The 24,922-nt window shown below is 37.1% G+C and overlaps 1 protein-coding gene and 1 non-coding gene across 5 annotated transcripts in view; one reads left to right on the forward strand and one right to left on the reverse strand.

Annotated features, from left to right (window-relative positions):
* CACNA2D3 (calcium voltage-gated channel auxiliary subunit alpha2delta 3) overlaps positions 1-24,922 on the reverse strand; it is a 948,786-nt gene that overhangs the window by 24,174 nt on the left and 899,690 nt on the right. The window lies entirely within an intron of this gene.
* LOC119625959 (U6 spliceosomal RNA) lies at positions 6,383-6,489 on the forward strand. Its single transcript, XR_005242172.1, has one exon. It is a non-coding gene; the product is annotated as a U6 spliceosomal RNA (small nuclear RNA).

Here is a 24,922-nt window from a genome sequence, read left to right on the forward strand (position 1 = left end):
AAGTTCAGAAACAAGATAAATATAGAAAAATCAACCATGTTTCTAAATACTAGCAATGAACAGTTCATAATTGAAATGAAAAAGTATCATTTATAATAGCACTAAAGGTACAAGAAATAAGTATCACTTTTTTAAAAACTGGAAAAATTGTTATATTGAAAACTATACAATACTGATGAAAAAACAAAGAAGACCGAAATAAATGGACGGTTATGCCATGATTATGGATTGGAAGACTTGGTTGTGTTAAGATGTCAGGTCTCCCCAGCTAAGCTATATAATCAACCCAGTTTCAAACAAAATCCCAGCAGACTTCTCAAAATATTTCTAGACAAGCTTATTCTAAAATTTACACGGAAAGGCAAATGTACTAGAATAGCCAAAGGCATTTTGAAAAAGAAAGGATTCTTCTTACTTGATTTCAAGACTTAATATAATGCTATAATAATCAAGACAGTTTTATATTAGAGAAAAGATAGACACATAGATAAATTAAAATGTGTTCAATCAGATGTATACATACACAGTCACTGGAATTTCAACAAAGGTTCAAAGGCAATTCAGTGGAGAAATGACAGTCTTTTCAACAAATGATAATGGAATAATCGGATACCCATAATGCTAAATAAATAAAAATCTTAATCTGTACCTCACACCATGTATAAAAATTAATTCCAAATGAATCACAGACCTAAATATAAAGCTGATGAGTATAAAATTTACAGAAGAAAGCATAGAAGAAAAACTTTTGTGACCTTGGGTGAGGCAAAGATTTCTTAGATATGAAACAAAAGCACAATCCATTAAAAAGTCAATCAATGGGATTTCAATGAAATAAAATACTTTCTGCCCTGTGCAAGATACTATTAAGAGAATGAAAAGACAAGCTGCAGGCCATGTTTTTACAAAGGATTTGTATCTAGAATATACAAAAAATTTGCAACAGTAAAAAACTCAATAAAAAGAAAACAAACTACCTATTTTTTTAAAATGAGCAAAACATTTGAACAGATATTTTATTGAATAAGATGTAGATCACAAGAAATTACACGAAAAGAATCTTAAAATCATTATTCATCATGGAAGTGTGAAACCACAATGAGATGCCACTATGGTACCCTTAAGAATGGCAACAAAGAATGAAGGAAAGAGAGAGAGAGAGGGAGGGAAGGAGGGAGGGAGGAAAGAAGGAAGGGAGGGAGGGAGGGAGGGAGGAAAGAAGGAAGGAAGGAAGGAAGGAAGGAAGGAAGGAAGGAAGGAAGGAAGGAAGGAAGGAAGGAAGGAAGGAAGGAAGGAAGGAAAGGAGGGAGGGAGGGAGGAAGGAAAGGAGGGAGGGAGGGACAGAGGGAGAGAGGGAGGGAGGGAGGGAGGGACAGAGGGAGAGAGGGAGGCAGGCAGGCAGGCAGGCAGGCAGGAAGGAAGGAAAGAAGGAAGGAAATGATAATACCAAGAGCTGGCAAGGATAAGGAGCACCTGGAACTCCCCTACAGCACTGAAGAGAAGGCAAAATGGTACAGATACTATGTAAAACAGTTTGGAGGTTAGTTTCTTCTACAATTAAACACACATTTCCCACACAATCCAACAACCCCACTCCCAGGTTCATTCAGGTGAAATGACAACCTATGTTCATACAAACACCTATATGTGAATGTTTATAGTGGTTTTATTCATAATCACCAAAAACTCCAAAGGGTCCAAATGTCCTTCTACTGGATAATGGATAAACAAAATATGATACATCTATACAGCGAATACCAGCAATAATATGAATAAATCTCAAATGCATTATGCTGATATAAGAAGTCAGATTTTAAAGGTTATATTCTGTATGATTCTACTCATATGACATTCTGGAAAAGGCCAAATTGTAGGGTCACAAAAACATCATGGTTTCCAATGAGCTGTGGTTGGGGGAATGGATTGACTGGGAATAGACTGCCGTCAAATGCACCTAAGGAGAATTTTCTCAGATGATAGAATTGCTATATCTTGATTGTGGTGGCAAATATACAACTGTAAGTATTTGTCAAAACTCAGAAGTCTATATCAAAAGGAGCCAATTTTATCACAAGTAAATTAAAAATGTAAATAAAAATACAGTAAAATATACCATAGTCAATAACAACTTAAAAGAAAGACCAAAACATATGCTGTTTCAAAGAGGCAAACTTAAATATAAAGACACAGATAAGTGGAAGGTAAAAAGATGGCAAAAGATGTAATATGCAAATTCTAAGCAGAAGAAAGTTGGTTTGGCTAAATTAAGATCAGACAAAGACAAAGGATGTCACCAGAGATAAAGATGGCCATATTCTAACAGTGAAAATAAGATAGAAAATAAGATAATCAAGAAGACATAAAAATTCTAGGTGTGTATGCACCTAATAACAGATTTTCAAAATAATGAAACAAAAATTTACAGACTAAAGGGAGAGATACGAAGATCCACAATTGTAGTTGGAGATTTTAACAAATCTCTCTTGGTACTTTATCAAACATTTAGGCCATAAATAAATTAGAATATAGAAGATTTCAACAACACAATGTCTTGACCTAATTGACATTTATAGACTATTTCAACTAACAACTAGCAAATATACATTCTTTTAAAATGCACATGGAATATTTACCAAAATAGCAATATTCTTGACTATAAAATTAATCTAAAAAACATTAAAATACTGGCATCATGCAGAATGTGATTTCCAACCACAATAGAGTTGAAGTAGGAATAAAATATATTAAAGTATATAGAAATTCTTCAAAAATAATTAGAAAATTAAGCAGTACACTTCTAAATAACACATGTCAAAAGAAATCACAAAGCAGATTAGAAAATATTTAAACTACAAGACAGTAAAAGGCAACATATCAAAACACGTGGAATATCACCATTCCTAGAGGGAAATGTATAGATTTAAATGCTTATTAGAGAATAAAAATGATTTAAAAATAATGATCAAAGCTTTTACCTTAAGAAACTAGAAAAAAGCAAATAAACCCAAAGAAAATAGAAGAAATAAGATCAATAGGCAATGAAATAGAAAATGAATAATAAACACATAGTTTTTAAACACCAAAGAATGATTTTTTGAAAAAAGCAAAGAAAAGCTTTAGAAAATCATTTGCAACACATTTCATTATAAAGAATCATTTCTAATACATGTACAAACAACTGCACTCTCATTTCTAATAAGATAAATGAAAACTGGAACTGCAATAACTTAGCACTTTTTTAATCTACTGTAGACTGGAAAAAAAATCCAAGGGTTTGATAATGCTCCCACTGGCAAGTCTAAAGAGTAACAGGTACTTGCATACATTACCAGAAGAAATGCAAAATGATACAACTTCCATGGAGGAGAATTTGGCAATATCCAGAAAAAGTATATATGGGTTTACCCTTTCACCCAGCAATCCCATGTCTACGAATCTATCCCAAAATGTTAAATTATATAAGCATTAAGCTGTTCATTGCAAGATCATGTGTAGTAAGACAAGGTTGGAAATAACCTGAAAGTCAATGAGTAGGAGACTGAGGAAGCAACTGTATATCTATACAATGAAGTACTATGCAGCTGTTAAATAGAATGAGGGAAATCTCATTTGCAAACCCTATGAGGAAAGATCAGTGGCATATAATATAATATGAAGAAAGGCATCTTTGTGCTGAAGAGCATGTATGATATGCTTCATTTTGTGAAAGAAATGAAAAAAATGGATACATGTCCATTTTTCTTATATTTTAACAACAGCTAAATAAAAAGCTAAACCAACTAACACAAATGATTACCTATTAGGAGAGAGAGAACATAGGATGAAGGATTGGGAAATGGAAGTGATGCTGCTCTAAATTACCTCATTCTGTGGTAGTGTGGTTGTGGCATTGACACCATGTGCATACACATTTTAAATAACTGAAAAAGCACTCCTCAAATCCAAAATAACAAGAAAGAACCCTCTTGTATAAGAAATTGTTGGAGTAACCCCACAAAGCAAAAGTATTTCAAGTGGTTTTTTTATTATTAGAGATGAGGTCTCACTATGCTGCCCAGGTTGGAGCACAGTGGCATGATCATAGCTCACTGCAGCCTCAAACTCCTGGGCTCAAGTCATCCTCCCACCTTAGTTAGCCTCCTGAGTAGCTGGGACTATGGGTGTGTGCCACTGTACTCAGCTTTAAATTACTTTAAAACACAGTTTTGTTTTTTTTTTTCAAACTATTTCCAGCATGCGATTGAGTCTAAAAATAAAAACAACACTGAGTATTTTTGCTACTGTTAGCAACAATATTGATATTGACATTTGAAAATTATTTTTGTATGTTGTAGCTTAAATAATTATTATGCTACTATGGTTAGGAACTGAGATTTTTAGTGTAAGAGAAAAAAGAGATATACTATGGGTTGAATTGTATTCCACTCAGTCATATGTTGAAACTCTTACCAGCAATGTGATGGGCTTTAGAGACAGGGCCTTTGGGAGGTAATTAGCTTTAGACGAGGTCATAAGGGTAGAGCCCTCATGGTGGAACTCACGTTCTCCTAAGAAGAGACCAGAGATGAACCTGTTCCCTCTACCATGTGAGGACACAGCAAGAAGGCCATTCACTAACTAAAGAAAAGAGCCCTTACCAGAACCTGACCGTGCTGCCACCCTGATCTAGGACCTCCCAGCCTCCAAAAATGTGGGAAATAAATGTCTACTATTTAATCCATCCAGCCTACGGTACGTTTTTAAAAATAGCAGCCAGAGTAGACTTAAACAAGGTGCAAGTGTGAATCAAAGAAGCTAATTGAAAATCACGCAATTTTGATCTGGAGTAGAACTATTAGCAGGAGCACTTGATTGATTGTCTCTTTCTAAACAAAAATATATTTCCCAGCTTTGACTCCTAAAAAGACTTAAAAGATTTTGGCAAAGCCATTAGTAATGAATACTTAGGCCCAGATTGTGGTCTCTAAGTAATATTTCCCAATAAACAAAACCAAGGCTCCCTTGAAAATGGCTGATTCCAGATCTGAGGCAGAAAATGTGCAAAACAAGCCTGTAATATCTTGTTATGCAGAACACAAGGAAATGATAAAGACTAATATCAAGGACTAATGAGGTACTGTCAAAAGCTCACAAGGACCAAGTTGAAGTGGCTTCCACAGGCCAAAGACAAAAAAGTTATCAAATAAATTATATCTTCAAGATAAAACACTGACAATTGTTGAAGCTGCATATGGTGGGTACATAGGTTCATTTCACTGTTCTTCCTAATTTTGTATGTCTGCCACACTACCACAGAAAACTTTTCACAATTAATCTTTTCCAACGACCATTAAAAGGTCACAAAGAGATCTGTGCATCAATTTGTTTTTTCTGAATTCTCACTCTTCTGCGTCTTTTCCCTGTAGTCAATTTCTGAATCATCATTTGGGATAAGACAATAGCATAGTGCTGCAGGCTGGGGGCATTTTCTGAAGATGAACATCATAAAGTCCTGGCATGGGACTCGCTGTTTGTTGGTTTCTACAGGTGGAGAAATGAGTGCTTCTGCCTCTTTTAGGTTTTTCTATTTCAAGAAATGTGTTTTGTGAAGATGCTAGAATGATCTTTCAGGGTAGCCAACATGAACTTCCTTTCTGGTTCTTGTAACCAAAGTTGCAGGGCAGCATCTCTGCTTCACAATCCCAGTTCCACGGCTGATGACGCCCTTCTTTTTGGCACACAGCTCTAGTCTAGTCCATCCCCCCAACCTCCTAGCTTAATAATCATACCAATAGGTTAATATTTACATCTTCAGTATATACATACAGCATCCTGGCTACTTCACTTATCTTAGCATTATTTTCAAGGCATTTACTATCTTATGACTATCTCAAGAGCCATGACTGACTTTTATCTCATCCATTCTATATTATTAGCCTGAGTGCCTCTCAAGGTGGGTTTTATGGAACTATTCCGTGTTTTATATTGATTACATGTTTGGTGAATTCCTGGTTAAAAAGAGTTCAACATGTTTCTTCACTGCAGGTCTTCTCAGAGTCTTTAATAGGCTAACATGAATTGTAACTTTCTAAGAAGAATAAGGAATAACAGTGTTACGTATCTGTAAGTGCATATTAATATGTGCATATACCACATTTCACGCTTTTATATGTATACATAGCACTTCTGTTCAAAGCCGTAGATGCGACTTCAAAGGTGCATCTACAGCATTTGATGCCTGTGAATGAATGTTCATACATTGATATACAACACATTTCAAATGTGTTTGGCTCCATGGCCCTAACTACTTCAGGCATTTGGTGATGCTATTATTCCATAGAAAACCCATTGGCAAAATGGGTCTCCTGCGTGAAAATTGCAGGATGAAATATGCTAACTGCTAGTGCTCACTTCGGCAGCACATATACTAAAATTGGAACGATACAGAGAAGATTAGCATGGCCCCTGCACAAGGATGACACGCAAATTCGTGAAGCATTCCATATTTTTACACGATACTGAATAAATCTTGAGAACCCCCCCACCAAAAAAAAAAAGAAATATGCTAACTGCTATGTTCACCTTAATAATCTAAGGAGGAGAAAATAAAAGGTTTGAATGAAAATAGACACATACATGGGCCTTAGCATGGATTTCGATCTGCTTGTTCTAGGTACCACAACCAAATTTTCCAACTATTACAGACTTTGGTTGCTTGAGGATTTCATGTCTATTTGGATAAAACAGCACAACTTTTAGAAGCAATTGCTTTATCATGGATGTTAGTGAAATAGATAGAGTCCTAAATTTAAGGCAAAATAAGTTGTTAGGAAAATACAGTGACTTCTCAGGAAGGTTACACAACTAGATTGCAGACTCAAGGGCAAGACCCCGCTTTATCTGATTTTGAATCCCTGGTGCTCACTGCAGTGTTTGTCTTCACATGTGTTCACAGGGAGCAGAAACCTGCATAAATGAATACATTTAATAAAATATATTTACTTTCATCTAAAAGCAGCAGGGTTGTACCTTACACTTTTTTGCTTTTAAAAATATGGTTAATGCCAGGGAAAGCAAACGAACTTATTGCTTCAGAGGGGAGAAGTGACATCACAGAGGGCAATTTATAAAAAGAAATAAAACATACACTAAAATGAGAGGGAAGATGTATGTCATGATACCTAAACCATTAATTTGTCTCATCCTTTAAAAATCACAGAGGTAGTGATCTGGAGAAATCCACTGCTGTTTACTCTCTACTCTCTCTAAATTGATGGCAATGGCAGACTTCTGCATCCTGGCTTTGGTTTATCTTGGGCCCACCGTCTTGCAGGGAGGTATTATCTGCTTTTTCCAAGACCCTAGGACAAAAGTTCTGAAATTCCTCCTCTCAAAAGTGCCACTGATGTCTGAGGGAGTTGGTGGAGATTTTCCTGAAGCACTGATTCCCAGCTCAATTATGATTACTCATCCCGTTTTAACTGCCACTCATTTTCCATACATTCAACTTTAAGCTGTAGGTTTGCCATCTTTCTTTCAGCCAGTTGTGTTTTAACCACATCTCCTAATTGTGGCCCAGAACACGCCATGGTGGTGCATCACTTCAAACAACTTTTAGATCTCTGGAGAGGGTGGGGAGAAAATGAAACTTTTAGTATAACTTTACCCTTAGTTTCTTCTTCTTTTGTCTTATTTGTTCACTTTTTCCTAGTTTATGCAAAAGAGAGAGAGTCTAGCTTTAGGTAATGAAATCCAGGAAATTACTGTCATGTCCTGTTGTGTTATACACGAGGAGATCCTGCAGAGGTTTCCCAGCCTGGCCATGCATCAGAATCACCTGGGAAACCTGGCCAAAGTGCAGATTCCCAGACTCTCCTCCTGGCCACTGGGAATCAGGTGGTCCGGGCTGAGACCCAGGATCACACACTTCTATAGGCACCCCAGATGATTCTGGGGAGCCTAGTCATGTGTTTAGGAACTACCGCTAAATATTCTGAAAGAAAAAAATGAAAAAAAGTGTCATTTTCTAAAGTGAAAAGTCAAATTCCTTTGCTCATAGTGACTGTGTTAAAAATAAAACATGGCCGGGCGCAGTGGCTCATGTCTGTAATCCCAGCACTTTGGGAGGCCAAGGTGGGTGGATCACAAGGTCAGGAGTTCGAGACCAGCCTGGCCAATATGGCGAAACCCTGTCTCTACTAAAAATACAAAAATTAGCTGGGCTTGGTGGCACACACCTGTAATCCCACCTACTCGGGAGGCTGAAGCAGGAGAATTGCTTGAACCCAGGAGGCAGACGTTGCAGTGAGCCGAGATCGTGCCACTAGACTCCAGCCTGGGTGACAGAGTGAGACTCCGTATCAAAAAAATAAAAAATAGGCTGGACGCGGTGGCTCACGTCTGTAATCCCAGGACTTTGGGAGGCCAAGGTGGGCAGATCACGAGGTCAGGAGATTGAGACCATCCTGGCTAACACGATGAGACCCTGTCTCTACCAAAAATACAAAAAAAAAAATTAGCCGGCCGTGGTGGCAGGTGCCTGTAGTCCCAGCTACTCGGGAGGCTGAGGCAGGAGAATGGTGTGAACCCAGGGGGTGGAGGTTGCAGTGAGCCAAGATTGTGCCACTGCACTTCAGCCTGGGCAACAGAGTAAGATTCCGTCTCTGAAAAATAAAAATAAAAATAAAAAATAAATAAAATAAATAAAAATAAAAATAAAACACAAGGGTTTTGTGTGTGTGGGTTGGTGCAATCTCAACTCACTGCAACCTCCGTCTCCCAGGTTCAAGTGATTCTCCTGCCTCAGCCTCCCAAGTAGCTCGGATTACAGGTGCGTGCCATCATGCCCAGCTAATTTTAATATTTTTATTAGAGAGAGAGTTTCACCATGTTGGCCAGGCTGGTCTCAAACTCCTGACCTCAAGTGATCTACCCACCCTGGCCTCCCAAAGTGCTGGGATTACAGGCGTGAGCCACCGCACCTGGTCAAGGGTGTTTTCATTTTATGGTTAATAGTCTATGCCAAGTGGTTTAATGAAATCACCCACAGGTACAGGTGCCCTTGGCACAGTCATTACCTTTACCCTGTCGAACTTTACTTGTTAATACAACATCAGACCACTGTACAGGCAACACCCGGTGGAAGTGATGTTGTATCTACACAGCAAGGGGCATGGAGAATTCAAGTTAACGTGTATTCAAGACCTTTCTCTTGAATCATCTACATCACTGGGGCTACCACATTTTAATATCCATCCTCATTCATGAATTACTAGACAGTCTGTCTGAATTCACTTCATATAACATATAGAACCACAGCCTGAAAGCATTTTTAGAATTAACCTAAATACCCTGACCATTCAACTCTTTTTATTTCCTACCCTGCTCAGTTTCCAAACACAGCAAACAAGATTGCCTATTATTTGTTTTGCCTCCTTTCTTAAATACCAATTCAATTTTCGGAGCTTGATAAGCATGCATTTGAAGCCCATATCCTTTATAATGGAGAAATGACATAAAAAGAGATAAACAGGCCAGTCAGGAAATGGTTAGAATCAATAGTATTAGCATAATTCATTTGAGAGATTTACTATGAACTGAAATACGCATTCTGGAACACATGGACCTGCTCAGAGAACTGTGTGACTTTATACAACCTGAGCACTTTATCCTGTTTTAATCAGCGTCCATTAATCTCAACAATTTTTCATGTTGCTTTAATTTTCCTGATTAGTTGTACTTATAGCCATGCTCACACATTCACAACGTATTTCTGAAGCTCGTTTTTCTGCAACTCCCTCCACGGGCCTGTGTAATGTCATTTCAATGTTGCTCATTATTAAGTTGAAATAATTAACTCGGCACCCTGCTAGAAAAGTCAATACCTTTTCTTTTATAGTATCAGGAGGTTTGTAAATAATTACTAACAAAAGCATTAAATGTATAAACATGTCTATCACTACTGTATTTTCTGTTTTTCTTACAATTTAAATTACAAACAGGCTTCTCCTAGCACCTTAATATGAGAAATAAAAGCTGAGGCCTCTTAGGCGCCATTCTCAGTTGGCACTACATCTTCCTGGAGAAGGGTTCTGGAAATAATCTCCACCTAATACCTGTTCTTTATAGAAGTTATATCTTATGTCCCCATATAGGCAACAGAGAAAGAAATTTTTAAAAAAATGACATTCATGTCTGTACTTTGTAACTAACTCTGATGGAGATTTATCTTAATAAAGAATGGTTCCAAACTATTTTACTTCTCGGAATTGATACTTGAAGGAGTCACTACATAAATATACAGAGTTTTCAGAGTAAAGACATTCATCTATGATGGCATTGCTTATACTGCCAAATATTAAGAGCCTAAGTGGTGTTGGTTAAAGAAACTAGTAAATCCACATACTGTGTGGTTATTTTTTAAAGAAATTATGTTGCAGAAATATTTAGAGGCAATGAAATATGCTTATGATATTTCAAGTTTAGAAAGGCTTGTTATAAAATAGTATTTACAATATTGTTCTATTTCTGAAAAAAATCCCAGAAAACATGCATGGAAGCAAGTACACCAAAATTTTATCAGTAGTTTTACTGCTGAATGATGAGACTACAGATAATTCTCTAACACTACCATAATCCAGTACTACTTTTGTATTTGGAAAATAATTATGATGAGCTATGTTTTTAATGCAATATATAGGAAAAATGGTTAATTTTCTTACTATATAAACCCAACAGAAAAGTCTAGCACCTTAAAAGAAAAGACTAACAACATAAGACTTAACAACTTAAGGGACAAAGAGAGGTAAGGACATAATCAGAGAGTAGACAGAAATGGAAATATAAATAATCTTAAAACATATGGCATGTGTTCAAATCTGGTCATAAAAAGAAGAGTGAAGACAACAATGACATTCCATCTTTCATCTATCAGACTGGAAAAAAGCAAAACATTTCATAACACACCACGTTGGTATGAGTATAACTAATATTCTCATAAATCGGTAGAAGAACAATTTGGTTTCACATCTCCAGAGTGCATTTTTTCCCCAAGGATCTATCAAAATTATAAACATGCATACCCTTTGACTCAGCAATTCTTCTAGTAATTTAGTGTATAGATAAATTGCATCTTATACAAAGATATTCCCTTCTGTTTAGAGTTAAGTGGCCAATGCTTTGGAACAACATAAAGTCCAAGCTGGATTAAATGAAAACATCCCCCAAAATGAAACCTCATACAACCTTAAATATATATATATATACACACACACACACACACACACACACTTTTTATATAATATTAAATATATAAAAATATATTATATATATTTTAAGGGTATATATACACATTTCAGGTACTTCAAGGATATATATATACACACACACATAAATGACATGATAGTTTCAGAAAAATCGAGTGAAATAAAAGGTAAGGTACAATATATACACAATGTTATCATTCCTATAAAAAATTAGTTGCAAAACATTTAATATACCTAAGCGCCTGTATGTGCATAAGCCATCTATGTAAGGAGAGGCATACACCAGGTCTTGGAAACAATGGTTGCTCCTCTAGAGGAGAGAACTCAGGGGGTTATGGGTGGCAGAGACTTAATTCTTATTGCCTATCCTATGTACTATATTAGTTACTTACCATGTTTATCCTACTTCATACAAATATTTATTTACATATTTTGTTAGTTAACAGTTATTTCAAAATGATAAGCTACGGAGATGCAATGATGTGAAGAAAGATTTGTAAGCATCAGGACTATCTACTGGGCTTCCTCCCTGTAGGACCCCAGGCAAGCCCCCTCCCTTCTCTGGACCACCTTCTCTTTTCCTAAGGAAAATCACAAAGTTGCCTTTCAGCTCTTGGGAATCTGAGCTTATAGTTGTTTTCAAAACAGATACTTGTTTTAAAATATCACACAATATAACAGGTGTCTCAGCTACTAGAATTACACACAACCCCTGCCCTACCTCCCCCGCTTACCCCCCATCACACTTTACAAGGTTATTCTCTTGGGAAACCTTGTCTCAATCAACAGCTTTCCCAGCACTACTTTATACACAAGGTCCTATGTTAAGTGCTAGGAATACAGGAATTAACATGACATGTTCCTGTCTACAATGAATTAAATATAAGACCTCCCAGCTATTGAGCGCCAATTAAATGCCAGGCAGTGGTTTTTCTATAATACCTTGTAATATTTACATCAAGCCAATCCCCTGTAGGTGCTATTAACATCTTCATTTTACAGAGGCGCAGATGGCAACTAACAGGGGAAATGATTTGCTGACAAAGGTTGCCCAATTAGGAAGTGATGGCACTGAGATCTGAAACCCAGGTCTTCATGATGCCAAAGCCAGTATTTTTTGCTACTATTTCAACGTACCTCATTTGGTTTGATGGGGGAGGAAGACTAAGAAAGAGATGATTAAATAGTAATGTGAAAAGTGTTGTGAGAGAATCCCGGGTACACCTAATGGAGATTTGCATGAAACTGGCATTGAGAAGTGTGTGGCTCCTGTCAAACTGGATGCTTGTAGACTTCTTCCCTTAGATCAAGTGGATCAGAGAATTTTCAGTTTCCAAAGCAATCCCTGATTTTGAGATGAACTCAATCTGAGATGTGGCTACACAGATGACTAGTATCATGACAGAGGGGCATTCATGTGGATGCCAACAGGAATTCTCTGTCAGCTTTCAGTCGGGCAGATCCAGACTTAATTCAACTCCAGCATGTATTGGCTCTGTTATATTGGTCAGGAGAGTTTACTCCTCTGAGCCTCAAGTTCCTTCTTGGTGAAAGGAAGATGAAGTGGAAAAAATGGAAAAAACAATAAATGTGGAAATGAACACAAAACTCTTTGTGAAAAGTAGGCATTCGATAAACAGTAATTACACATGAATTCTCATATAGGCTTAGATCTACTGAAATAATCCAAGATTGCAGGGCAACCTACTTCAATAGAAATGGAATCACCCATGAAATATACAATTTGTTTTCTAAAAGTCGGTACAGCAATGTTTTCAGATACATCTGATATAATGATTTTATCCTGATAATTTCTCCCACATCCTACTGACTTTGATCATCTACACCTCTAATTATTCTGGATCATAGGTGATTCTGATCCTCATCTTGTACTCTCTCCACCCATCTTCTTTCAGATGCACTAAGAAGCTTCATCATTAGCCAGTTAAGCTTCTTGGGCTACATCTTCCAAGGCATGAACAACATACTGAAATTAATGACTGTCTCCACCCTGGGGTGCCAAGTGGTCTTCTTGTCAAAATCATGAGAGATGCTCCAAAAGGTGGGCGGTCACTAAAGAGAAAGAAAAAATTCAAGTCCCAAAGAAGAGTTGATCATTAAAAAATGAATTTTCTTTTTGAGTATACAGGATGTCCCTTGAAAAAGTGGTTTGTGTCTAGAAACTTCGTATCTATATTCAACATGCTGCATTTCAGACAGCATTTCTGCTTTGATCCTTTGAGCTCCTTTAATACATCAGATGGGTTTTTAATACCCATAGGAATATATAAACTCTTTCCAAGCTAAACAAATGGAGGGCAAGCTGGAGAGTTAATAAACACACATCTATAGGGTTTTGGCAACTTGCTAAGCCACTTCAGGTGCAGTACTGGGCAGAGCAAGGGGGGAACACAGACTGCTCTTTGAGGTAGGGATGGAGGGAGTCACAGCACAAACAACCACCAGGATGGAGACAATGCACCGCAGAAATGCAACTTGCAAACGTCAATAGTGTGGATACAGCTCTGCACGCCTCTACTCCCCATGCAAATAAACATTCTAAAAATATTCCTTGGCTCTGCTGGTCTCCTACCCTCCGGCATGGAAGAGGAAAGCCTCACTGTGTTGTGAGCCCAGCCAAACTTCCATGTGCTCCCACCCCTCTTCCCCACACATTAAGAAATGTACAAATGAGAAATTGTTTGTGAGACTAATTCATGTCAGGTAGAAACCTGCCTAGTCATTATAGACATGCGCCCCTCTCATTTTATATCATGGACTCAGGAGGGAAAACAGTAATTTATAACATTTCCTGTACTAAAACCCTCCAAACACTGCTTATCAAAGAGCAAGTAAAGATAGCAACACCTACACAACAACATCCATTCTATCTGGATCCTCAAAGTTGTAATCATCCTTGAGTCTGGAAATAGGGCACGTTTTCCTCTGAGCATCTGAGAAAATAAATCAGGGAAACCCTGTCCCCAGTAAAATGCTTCACTGAACTGAGATTTGGAAGGATAGGTAGAAAAACTGACCAGAGGTTTTAATCCCAATTATTATAGTACCTTTGGACCCCACTTTCATCTTATGGCACTATTTCAACAATTCAAAATAAAGTGCCCAGGATAAGCATTTACCTCTTCCTCCCCTTTTTAAATTTAAAGCCAAGATGATTTTAGCAACCATAAACATATAGCACTCATTGGGATATTCATTGTAAGAGCTAGCATTGAATTATTCAAACCTAGCCCCATACCCATAATATAAAAAGAAGGCAGACTTGTATTAGAGAGTGATTAGCACAGCCTCAACATTATATGACAAATCATTGAAAAACTTTTGAATGTGATAGTCATGTTTTAAATTTTTAATGCTGGAAAGAAATTGTTTTTAGGATGCAGAAGTTACTTCTACCATGTTTCTGAGATGCAGAAAAGGAGGCAAGAAAATACAGGGAGGATGCGCTGGTTTTCCTCTACTGCTGCTTGGGCGTGACTGTGTAGAATTGATATAGGAACTATTTTGACTTGGGTAATTCACAGTTTTGTGCATTACCACCCAACGTGGCAAGATATAAAGAAGTAAAGACACAAGGGAAACTTCGCAAAAATAAGATGCAGAGCCCTCAACCTCCAAAGGGAAGAATATGACCATTGGCGCTACTCTCACTGTAGAGTGGAAAGTTTTCATGGGAAAATGAATCATATTGATTCACATGTTTTAAACAAGATGGGAGAATGGTAGTTTGGCAAGAATCTATAGAGCAGGAGATACAAAAATATTTCAACAAATTAGCATATGCTTGCAAGTTAAGTGCTTAAAAAACTTACATTTTAACGCCTACAAATTATATTATTCATGACACTAATGTACTCCCACTGGCAAAGTCTGTATCTAATTTGTGTAATGAAGGATCTGGTCACTGTTGAGTGTGTGTATTCCCAGATCCAGAATTCCAAATTTCTTTTCAACCAAGAGCTCAAGTGGACCCAGGAAGTGGACCCAGAAAAATCCAAGAGCTGTTTTATCTAGGACAGTCTCATCAGAGCAAAAAAAACCTCACCATCTACTTTTCCTGACTGAAACTATTAGTTTTACCTTCAAGGCTGAGAAATCTTGAGTAAGGAGTCCTGTGGTTTTCCTGCATCCCTATCAACACAGATGGGTTTGTGGACTGTGCTAAGTATGAAAGTAATACATCTTCTTTTAAACCCACACATAGATCCTAAGAGGCATGGACTATGCTTACACCCCTCTTGGAGATGAGCAAACTGAGGGTCAGGGCATTTAAATAATGTGTTAAGATCTTTGCACTAGTAAGTGTGGTAGCCCAGACCATAGTTCAGTCCCAGAGGCCACCTTCTTAGCCTTTACTCAAGGAAAACGCTGTGTCCCTATTGTGCAATGGATCCATTATACAGGTCATTTCCAGAAGCCTCACTTGGTAGAAACACCTGCAGGGCACTCACTGAGAACAGTCTAAAGACTTGTGGTAAATTGCCCACCCAGCTTGAGACCTCAACAGGAAATTGGAGTCATTCGTTGGAAAATGGAATCCCTGAACTATGGTTTTCTGAACTGTAGCCCACGAAACATGTCAACACAGCTTCGAGACCAATTACTTTCTTTCAGCTTAGCGGATAAATGAAAGGTGCGTGGGGAGAAGCGATGAGAGAAGAAAACTGTAGCCACAGCTTTTGGGGTTTCCAGGAAGATGAGCAAAGCTTGTGTACAGATCTCAAAGCGAAACTGATGGCAATATAATTTTTATGAGAAGTGATGAGTGATACTAACAAAAAAAGCACACACTAAAAAACAAAAACAAAAATCTAATTTACCTTAGAAATTAATATTTTGCCAACATTGAAATGTTGAAATGAAAATGTTACATGTGTTTAAAGTTTTCTTTTTGGTTAATTATTTTTCTTAACCGGTTCTAACTATTTATTTTGCAATTGATTCTAAGCAAATCTTTGTGAATCTCTTTCTTGGCAAAGGGGGCTGGGTAATCAAGAAGGAAAGAAACATACTGGAAAATAGTAAAACATTACATCCTTTCTAGATTCCAATTTTGTCCAACTTGTTGACAGTCACAAATGCCCAGAAAATATGGGCTGAGTTGTTTTCGATTGCTGTTTGAATAACAGATTAATTTAATAATCAGTGGGGTATTGGATGACAAAAATTATTGGTTAGAGCGGCCAAACCACCAACCCTAATGACATTCTTATGTAAATTCTTATTTTCTTTTAGGCTCCTGCATTCTTAATAAACCCTATATTTTTGAAAATCCCTTTAAAAACACTACATACTGTCCCTCTATGTTGTAATAGGTCTGTCTATGCTATAGACACATAAATGTCCACTTGTGGAGTTGCCAATTTGAAGGTTTCTATTTAGAGCAACTGAGTCACCTCTTGATGTATTTTCCATACGAAACCATCTAATGATTCTGGAAACAGGACACAGAAATGGAGTAGGACGCAGCTCAACTTTGCTCTTCAAAGATTTCTGAAGACCGAAAAGACTTCTGCTATATGGGTAGAACCACCTGACGTGATTTACTTAGTTCTAGCACAATGTTTAGATACCAGGATCAGTGGATCTCTTCTAAGAGATGGGCAGATTGTTAATGACAGTCCAAAAGCAAACTGCAGCTGAGGCCTGTTCCCGTGGGAAGTGCTCAGTTCTTTGGGATTGTTGCTCTATGGTTTGCCATTGCTTGTGGAGGAAAGTAATCGCTGCCTTGAGACTAGTTTGTAATGGACATGGTTCTGTATGTTCCATTGCGGAAGGCGAGATGTTTTCCTATGAAAAAGATCTTACTGCGTAATTTCTGAAATACTATAATTTTCACCAAACTCAATTTCCAGCGCACTCCTGGCCAAACGCTACAGAATTGTGTTATTTTTGAAAGTCATTGCCCCTGACCTGAAGTTACCTACAAAGTTGGTCAAAAATTAGTAATTGTCTTAGAGAACTAGACCTGAAAAATTTCATTCCTTCCAGGGAAAGGTTGATAAATTTCTTTGCAAATTAGATATAAAGCAGAGGTACAGATTCAGCTTTCTGCATACCATCAATCATGCTGGCTATTGTACATCTATGGGTCATCAAGAAGAGGAAGACAACAAAAATCAAATAACATTATTTTCCTCCTTAATAGACTGCATTCTGAGAATACAAAGCTCAAAGAAAATGCCAAACAATAGCTTCCTAAATACTTTGATAAATACTCAACTATATCTTCTAATAAACTGTATTTCATAAAATGGAGCAAGGAGGGATAAAGAGAAAAGAATATGCAAAAGACAAGAATAAAAGGTTCCACTTTTCAAAAGCACTCAACAAAACTGGTTATGGCTCCTTTTTTATATTGTATAAACATTAAATCATAATTTTATAATAAAGCTTCACAAAGATTTTTGGATTAGGAAAAAAAGTAGTTTTGAATTGATTTCTCATTCAACTAGCTACCCCAGTGATCTGCCAATTTCTAATCTCTAAAAAGAAGAGGAGGAGGAAGAGAAACAAGTGAGTTGTTTGCTTTGTTAGGACCAGTCTGTGCGTGTGTGTGTGCACGTGTGCGTGCTTAGCGGTGAGAGGGAAGGGACAAAGGGGTAGCAAATGGCTGTCTGAATGAGGAGTTTCTGTTTCAAGAGGCCACCATGTCATTTTTCCCATCATCTGGAATCTGATCATTTTTACTCTTTTCCTTGAAACCTTTCGGTGGTTCCATACTGGTGTCAGGGTAGTTAGCATTTGAAGTCCTTCAAAGGGCTAGTTCTCTTCGACAGGATCAAAAGGGCAACAAGTCTTAGGCCTTGATCAGCCCTTGTCCCCTCTGTCATCTGTCCTCACCCACAATTCTCTATTCAGCTTCCTGGAACGTCTAACAATGTGTTGACCAAACCACAAGTTCTCTCATCTCCACAATGCTCCCCTCTCTGCCTGGGTGTGCGTACTCAACTCCTCCTCACCCTGGTGGCATTGTGTTAGGTGCTATTTCTTCCAGGGAGCTTTTCTTGACCACCTAAGCCTTCCTTCTGTGACCCCATGTAACATTTACTCTCTAATCATGGCACTAACCATGGAGTATTGGCATTGCCTGGTTACTCATCTGCAACCTCCATGAGGGCAAGAATTTTGTGTGTCTCATTCACCACTGCCTCCTCAAAGTGCAGCCCAGTGTCTGGGATGCAACCAGATGATCAAGAAATGTTTACTGAAGTCCTGAGCTATCTTTACATTTTCTTCCTATGACCCTATTTTGTTTTCTGAGTGAATTCCTTAGAGACCTCCTTCAAGATCATTAATAAATCAGCCCTCATATCTTATCTACCAAATTGCCATCTCACAAGTTAGCAATATAAGAAACAGGCAAAACCAATCCATGATGTTAGAAATCAAGAGAGTGGTTATCCTGTGGTCAGTGAGGTTACCCTTACAGGAGGGCAGATGTGGGGGTCAGTGCTTCTGAGGAGCTTGTAATGTTATTTCACTTCCTAACCAGGGTGCTGGTTATACAGGAATACTCACTTTATGCAAATTAATCAAGCTGCAAACTTACAGTTTGGACACTTTTCTGTAGGTGTTATGCTTCAATCAAATGTTTACTAAAAAAAAAAAAAAAGGAAAAAAAGAAAAACCCCAAGTCCTCATTTCTCTCCCCACCCAGACTCCTGGGGCTTTATCGTTATGCTTCTGCAGTATGTGACTGAGCTGCCAGGTGGTGGTCTTGAAATAAAGCTTGGAAAGGAAAATCCTCCAATGCCTACAGTGTTTTTACACTGCTGCTCGCACACTGTGTAAGGCCTTACTCCATTTACTACCCAATCTCCTGTGAGTCTTCAACTCAGCGTGTTATTAGAGAGTTGAAACAAACTAGCCGTGACTGATATAAATCTCTTCAACTTCAACTTTTTTTTTTTTTGAGATAGAGTCTCATTCTGTCACCCAGACTGGAGTGCAATGGTGCAATCTGAGCTCACTGCAACCTCCGCCTCCTGTGTTCAAGCAATTCTTGTGCCTCAGCTCCCGAGTAGTCGGGATTACAGGTGTGCACCACCCTGCCTGGCTAATTTTTGTATTGTTAGTAGAGACAGAGTTTCACCATATTGGCCAGGCTGGTCTCGAACTCCTGACCTCAAGTGATACGCTCGCCTCAGCCTCACAAAGTGCTGGGATTACAGACATGAGCCACTGCACCCAGCCTTCACTTTTGTATCTTATCCATCTTGGCATTCCCCAAAGCACCAGCACAGTTTCTAGATCACAGCAGGAATGCAATGACCTCCTATTCCTACTGAATGAAAGGTAGTCATTTCTTTAGTTTGAAATCTTTGGTCACTTTCGTTAATCCAGCAGCATTTATTTCTTTATTTTCTAATTATGATTTCTAATAAGGAAAAATACTGCTGGCTCTAGCAATGTCCTATCTTAGTTCTATTGGTTTTCTCACTTAGAATAGAAATAAGAACCCTAACTTGCTCTACTAAATATGATTGTGCTCATGATTCACTAAGGGATACTGGCCACCTCATAGAGTTTGTAGTTATGATGACTGAGGGTATAGTATCCATTTGGTCAAAAAGGTTCTCAATCATTATAAAACCAGCGGCGTCTATCTCACAAAACCATACAGTCATGAATTGTCAACAACCCTTCCATCACACATGGCCTGTGATCACATCTGAGACATATATGTTATACCTTTTTATACAGAGAATTCTACGATAGTGAAATAACATTAGACAGTTGAAAGAAATATTCACATTTTAGCAGAATGGTTTACAGGTGTTAAAAACTTTTTTATATATTTGGTGTTATGTGTTTCCACCTATTCAGGCTGCTATAACAAAATACCTCAGAGTAGGTAATTTATAAACAACAGAAATTTATTGCTAATGGTTTTGGAGGCTGGGAATCCCAAGATCAAGACACCAGCAGACTTAGTGTTTAGTGAGGGCTTGTTTTCTGACTCAATGATAACATCTTTTTAGCTGTGTCTTTACATGATGGAAGGTCAAACAGACCCCCTCAAACTTATTTTATAAGGGCACTAATACCATTCATAAGGGCAGAGACCTCATGATCTAATCATCTCCTAAAGGCCTCACTTCTTAATACTATCACATTGGGGATTAGGTTCCAACATGTAGATTTTGGGGGTCACCAACATTCAGACCATAGCCTTACACACATGTTACATGTCACTGTTTACTGAGTACTTAATCTGATTCAGGCATTATGCTAAATTCACAACATACATTTTCTCACTTTAACTCCTATAACAAGCCATGATATGCTTACTATTCTAATCCCCCCAAATCACCCAGGAATAAGCAGAACTTCAAGGAGTTAAGGTTTTCGTCCAAGGTCACAGAGTTAATCATCAGTGAAGCCAAAACTCACATTCTGAACCCATTGCTTCCAAGGCTCCTGCACTGAACCATACACTTCAGTACTTTCTTGTGGTGGATCTAGAATGTCCCCAGTCAGAAGAATAAACTATAACATGGTAGACTGGGCAAATGTGAAAGCCATCTTGCTCTAAACACTCAGACACACTAGATGAAATAGTACAACAAAACAAACATGTTTAAATACAAAAGATCTTACGAGAGAAGACACTAAAAGCTAACTTGCAAATTTACTGCTAAGTGAAAAAAATGGATAATCTGGCACTCTCTGAGGCTCTGAATAGGAAAACCAATATTGCCCATGAGAAATCAAACTTCAAGTCTAAACTACATGCTGCTTAGGAAAAATATGTACTCTAATTATATGGTACACAAATTCCTAAATACAAAAAACTTACATAACAATTATTCCCAGGCCGTCGTTACTAATAGGATACATGATAGAAGCCAAAATGCAAATATATAGTGAAGAGAAATTCAAATTCTATTCTGTTCCCAGATAAATAATATTTAATAGTAAAAATCAATTCACAGTTAAAAATGACAAATACATGAGCCAATAATCTAACATGGAAAAACGCAGAAAGAAGAAAAATGAGGATTGATACTCCTAAAATTTAAACTATTAGAACAATCTTAAAAGGTTTTTTATAATTTGGTACAGAGAACCTAAGACTAAGACTGTATAAAAGAAACATATAGTTTTAAGAGAAGCAAACGAAACATCTAGAAATAAAAAGCTCAATATATTGTTTCAGCAGCAGACCAGACAGGATCAAAAGGAAATTAGTGAACTGGAATATAAGTTTAAAGAAATTATCCAGGATAAAGCACATAAAAAATAGAAATGAATTTATATCTGGAATCACATCAGTGAAACCTCAGAACATTCGAGAGAGACTGAACACTGTAAAAGCCATCAGAGAAGGGGGAGAGTTCAGACTACCTACAAAGGTACAAGGATAAAAGTGAGAAGACAATGGAATACCTTCAAAATATTTTAATTTTGATGCTATGGAGATAAATCATCACTGTTGAGTACATACTAAATTAGGGATTTTAGACAAAGAATGAGATAATTTATCACAGATCATTCTTGGAAAAACTTCTAAAGCACTGTAAAACAAAAAGCAATGTTTTTTTTTTTTAAATCAAAGTGACTATAAACATATAAAAATGCAGGTAAACATGTTATTTACTATAGGCAGCAACAACAGTAATAATTATTTCATGGGTTAAAAACAGTAGAACTAGAAGGTTAGAAAATATTATATGAAAGAGATGGGAGGTAATTCAACTTAACAAAATCTAAGCTTTTGTTTGCTCTGGAGGAGGGAGGAGAGCCTCACCAATGGAAACATGTTAAAAAGGCAAAGAGTAACTACTAAAGGAATAGTGTGTACTTTACATAGAATACCAAAAAAAAAGGAGAAAACCCAATCAATCCAACTGAAGGGAAAGAAAGGAAGAAAAGAGAGAGAGAGAAAGAGAGAGAGGAAGGAAGGAGGGAAGGAAGGAGGAAGGGAGGGAGAGAGGGAAGGAAGGAGGAAGGGAGGGAGGGAGGGAAGGGAGAAAAGAAGGAAAAAAAGGAAGGAAAGAAAGAAAGAAGAAAGGAACAAAGAAAAAACATGAGGAATACAGAGCATATAAAATCATGGTAGAAATATTCCAAACTTATTGGTAAGCACCATAAATTTTTAAAGATTAAACTATCAGATAACAGAAATACAGGCGCCTGTAGTCCCAGCTACTCGGGAGGCTGAGGCAGGAGAATGGCGTGAACCCGGGAGGCGGAGCTTGCAGTGAGCCGAGATTGCGCCACTGCACTTCAGCCTGGGCGACAGAGCGAGACTCCGTCTCAAAAAAAAAAAAAAAAAAAACAAAAAAAAAAACAGAAAAACTTCAAATCCAGCTACATTCTGTTTATAAAACAAAATCCTAGTGCAAAATAACGAAAAAGGGTTGAAAATGGAGGGAAAGGGGAAAATATGGCCAGCAAATATTACCAAAATAGAGCTAATGTACCTCTGGTATTAACAAAACAAATAGACATTAAGACATAAAGCACTTTCATGTATAAAGAGGATTATTACATAGTGACAACAGGAATGATTTCTTAGGCAGCTATAATAATCATGAACAGGGATGTCCATGGTAACATAACTTCAAAATATAGAAAGCAAAATGAATTGAATGGCACAAAAACGTCCATAAGCCTGGTGAGAGATTAACTGACATCTAAAATAGACTGAAAATAAAGGTAGGTTTGAAACACAATTTGTATACTTTGTCCAAAGGACACACATTGATCCCTGTGCCCAGCTATTAGATAATGTAACTTGCTTTCAAAAACATGTGGACAAGGACTGGAAATACAAAGCAAGTTTCCACAAATACTAAAATAGATGTGTTATACAGACCACAAGGCCATTTAATTAGACTTCAATAATAAAAAGGATGGCCTCAAATCCCACATATTCAGACATTTTAAAACATGATTTAAGCATTGACAGAACAAAAAATGGTAAAAACTAGAAACTTGTTAGAGATGAATAAGAATGAAGGCCTTATATATATATTAAATTTAGAGATGCTCTGGAATGTAGAGAGAAATGTATACCTAGACATATATATGCTTATAGGTATATCTATATGCATATAAAATAAACCTGAAAAGCTAAGCATCAAATACAAAATATTAGAAAATAAAAAACAATGCAAACTCAAGAATCATAGAAGAAAGATAAAACAAACATATCCCTAGCAGTATGAAAAGGGAGAGAGAGAGGGAAGGAGGCAAGAGGAAAGAGAGCAAGAGGGAGGATCAATTACAAGCTTTAAAAGGGGGCAAAATCACAAATATAGTAACATTTTTAATCAAAAGAAAACACTATCAACAATGCCTGCAATAACCTTGAAAAATGAGGTGAAATAGGCAGTTTTCTAAGAAATATAATCACCAAAACCATTTCAAAAGGAGAAAGAAAATCCAGAAATATGTAACCACAAAAGAAACTAATTTCATAGTTGTAAATTTATACACACATGAAAAAACACACACATACAAATCCCACCAGTCACTAATAGTTTTATAAGTTTTACCGAATCTTCAAGAAACAGATACTGGATTCCATCTTACATAAAATGCTACAGATATTACAGAAAGAGGGAAACTGTAAGTAATTTTGTGGCAATAAAATCACCTTAATAGGAAGAAAAAGTATTGCCACTCTCCTTTTTGAGCATAAAAACAAAAAGTTCACGGTATAAGTAAATTGAATTCAGCAATATGTGTAAAATATTATTACTTTTTTTTTTTTTTCTGAGACGGAGTCTAGCTCTGTTGCCAGGCTGGAGTGCAGTGCCAAGATAATGGCTTGCTGCAACCCTCACCTCCCGAGTTCAAGCAATTCTCTTGCCTCAACCTCCCAAGTAGCTGGGATTACAGGTGCCCGCCACCACGCCTGGCTAATTTTTGTATTTTTTAGTAGAGGCGGGGTTTCACCATGTTGGCCAGTCTGGTCTCCAACTCCCGACCTCAGGTGATACACCCGCCTTGGCCTCCCAAAGTGCTGAGATTACAGGCGTGAGCCACTGCGCCTGGCCTGTTTATGACAATGAAGGTCCATCCTGAAAAAGCAAGTATATTTTCACATTACACATTCTATATACTATTAATATATAATATATACTACATACAAAGTATATAATATATACATACTATACATATGTAATATATACTACATATATTATGTATAATACATACACATATGCATTATATATTTATTTCATGAAAATAAAACCATGACATATACATGATTATAGATATCATGAAATATACAAATACATACATATGATATGTATATATAATACATATATTATACATATCAAAACCCTGTCAGAATTCATAGAAATTAATAGCTAATTCCAAAATTAGTATGCAAGAGTAGAGTCAAGAGTAACCAAGAAAACTTAGAAGTATTTTATATGTCTATATATATTTCATGATTTAAAATTTTAAAAATATTAATGTAACTTAACATGTTAACAAATTAAGGAAATTTTTTTGTAATGGATGTAGAACTTTCTTATGAAATTCAACATCCATTTAGATTTCAACAATAACAACGGCAACAAAAACTCTTACAACATTTTCTTTAGCCTCATAAATTGTACAGCAATTATGGAATTAATAGTGATGGCTGCACAACACTGTGAATATACTTAACGCTCCTGAATTATACCCTTCAAAAT

This window comes from Chlorocebus sabaeus, chromosome 22, assembly GCF_047675955.1.
Source record: "Chlorocebus sabaeus isolate Y175 chromosome 22, mChlSab1.0.hap1, whole genome shotgun sequence".
NCBI classification, from domain to species: domain Eukaryota; kingdom Metazoa; phylum Chordata; class Mammalia; order Primates; family Cercopithecidae; genus Chlorocebus; species Chlorocebus sabaeus.